The sequence below is a fragment of the Cynara cardunculus genome (assembly GCF_001531365.2).
Source record: "Cynara cardunculus var. scolymus isolate 2C chromosome LG 12, CcrdV1, whole genome shotgun sequence".
Taxonomy (NCBI): Eukaryota; Viridiplantae; Streptophyta; class Magnoliopsida; order Asterales; family Asteraceae; genus Cynara; species Cynara cardunculus.
This window is the reverse complement of record NC_037539.1, coordinates 37,209,010-37,212,313: the sequence shown is the minus strand read 5'-3', so window position 1 is coordinate 37,212,313 and position 3,304 is coordinate 37,209,010.

Here is a 3,304-nt window from a genome sequence, read left to right as displayed (position 1 = left end):
AGTATTATATTTTTTACAAACAAAATCTATCTCAAAAATAATGTAACATATTTATTTAAGAAATATTTTACTTTAAAATATTTAATTTGCATGCAACTTAATAAGAAAAAGTTAAAAAATTTTTAAATCATAACAATGAAAAATGAAAATCACTAATAACAATTTGAAATAATTTTTTATTTTTATTTTAATTAAGTCATCAAAATGATGTGTCATCCACATCAGCTCATTAAAATCACACAAGCAAAAAAAGTCAAGGGCTTAACGAGTTTAAAAGGTAACATGTTACCCATTGCTATACTAGGTAGATTTTTTAAAGTATAATGCCTTAATAAAGAATAATTTGAAAGTACATTGATGTAATAAAGAAAAACAAAAATAGAATGCTATAATAAGAAAATTTATGAAAGTAAATTGTTATTTCATGCATTTAACCCTAAAAAAACTGTTAATATTGTTTAAATCTGTCGAACTGAGTTAAAGTGAACTGTTTTTGACGGTTTAAATGGTCTGGTGACCTGATCTGTTTTGAAAAATAGTCATACCATTCAGTTTGGTCTGATCTATGGTTTAAATGATTTTTTTAAGAGGTTTGGATCGAACCGACTGATAAAAATACACATATATGAGTTATATTTAGTTTCATGTTATAGACTTGACTTTTATGGGTAAATTAAAAAAAAGTATGTCAAATCTGTCAAAAATCAAATCTAAATTCCGAATCATCATCCAACTTGTTAATTGTTTGTCCAAAACTCTGGACTTGTTTTACTTTTTTTCAATCTGATCAATGTTTTTCTAATGTTGGAATTAAACGTTTCTTTTATAATTTGATATACTATTTTTTTTTAATGGTATATTGGTAGAAATTTGATTTTTGATATAAATATTATGTTTCCGTTTAAAGCCCCTAAAAAGCCTAAACCGACTTAAACCGGTTAGACCAGACAACCTCTTTTGGTTTGGTTTTACCGAACTGTCCGGTTAAAAAAAAAATATAAACAGCCATTACAGTTTTGTTTGGGTGCGTTTGGTACACTAGACATGGACAGAATAGAACAGGACAGAGATCCTTGTCCCATGTTTGACGTGAATTTTATGTGAAACAGAATGGAACAAAGTGGAACAGGCCTGTTCCACCCTTACCCCATGGAACTGGGTGGAACAGACTTATATTTTACCAATATAACCTCAAAATAAAACTTAATTCTCTTCTAAAACATCAAATAGGTCTCTCTTTTACATTTTATTCATTTTTTTAAATTTTATTTATTGTATTTTATGTTTCTTAAACTTTTATTTTACTGTCCTCAAAATATTAATTTTTATTATGTTTCTATATTTTTATTAATTTATGTAATTTATTATATATTAATAATAAAAAATAATGTAGAAAAGAGATAAAAATAAAAACAGAAAACCACATAAACTTTTTATTTAGTGTCATTTTAATTGTTTTGACGAAAACTTCAAATGATATATTTTGTTATAAAAAATAATTGTTCTATTATAATTCAATAAATTACATAAATTGTTTTCTTGATTTTATCACCGTCAAATGTATTGCGTAAGGTTCACGCATGCAATTTGTTGTTTTCGATGAGTTTTGTATGTTTTCCCTTGATCAGGGTAGTAAATATTTGATTTTGATCTTATATTTTATTTATTATTTGATATTTAATCCATTTTAATTGATTGTGCGCTTGTTGGTAGTAGTATTTTCTTCTTAGTATGGAATGCATATAGAATTGCTTCGATAATAGATTCTTGATACTTATATTATATTTACCTTTTTCAAATATCATTAATTGATTATGAAATCATGTATTTTTGCAAATGTATTTTTGCAAGTAGTAGTGGTTTGATATAAGTTCTACTTTGCACACCGTATTTGTTAACATTTATATTGATTATTTAGTTAAAAAACACTAAACATCTTATTGGAGGTAAATTAGTCATTTTAACCAGTTCTGTCCAGTTTTGTTATGTCTTACCAAACACTGAACAACTGTCATGTCCTGTCCTGTCTGCATACGAAACGCATCCTTTATGATTTAAGGGTTAAACCACCAAAATAAACAACAAACACCCATATTCAAAATTCTATCTACAATATCAGAGGACATCTGGACCCCACAACATTTAGTTACTAGATATTTACTTAATTTAATCTGTTGCTTTATTTTTTTTTTAAAAGTGACGGAATAGGAAAATTAATAGAAATAGTTATTTACAAGTTTTGGATTTACTTCTTAAGTAATTTATTTTATTAAAATTTTAAAAATATCACTAGGTCGATAAGCGACAATTCCTTAATTTGTGGAGTGGTTAAAATGTAAAAAAAAAGGCTTCTAAACCTGGTCCGCAAGTGTAATAACTAAATCTGGAAAGTGGATAAAGGTCTGTAAGTGGCACCTCCGCCACTTACGGATGTGGTGCGACTAATTTACAGATTTTGTACTTGCATTTGCAGAACTGGTTTAGAAACTTCTTATTTTTCTACATTATGACTCATCCACAAATTGAGGAGGTGTCACTTACGGACTGAGTGACATTTTTGAAATACTGAGAGATTAAGAGATGAATCCAAAGTCTGAAAATGGCTACTTTAATTAATTTCGTGATGGAATATATATCATTTTTATGTCAAAATCAAGTTAAGTTATGTATTAAGGATATAAAATTTAAAATTTTACATTGTGGAGTTTTTACTGCAAGCTTATTTTATATCTTGTTTATTTCACTCATTGTTACCTCAGTAACTCAAAATCTCAAATATATATCCATTAACAGAAACTTCTTTAAAGCTTTTTGCATATATTTTCAAACTTTTTTCAGGATTTCATCATTTTAACTAGGGGTGTTCATGGGCTGGGTTGATCGAGTTGAAGACATTTGAATAATCTGATTCAATGCTTGCGGTTTGAAAAATCTTAACTCAACCCAACCCAACCCAAACCGTGCGGGTTGATCGAGTTAGTTAGGTTGGTAGGGTTGATACTTTGGTACATTAAAATATTTTTCTAACATTGAATATGTTATTTCCCTACTTATAATTTCTTTTTCATCATCAATCATTTGATACAACTTATTCATACTTCTTATATATATATATATATATATATATATCACATTCAATTATTCTCTCAATTTACATATATATGTTCACAGTTACTGAATATATATACGAATGAGTTATATAGAGATGAAGAATAGATTGAAAATATGTATATATGAAGAGTGTACGTGATAGTGTAATTGTTATATATATATATATATATATATATATATATATATATATATA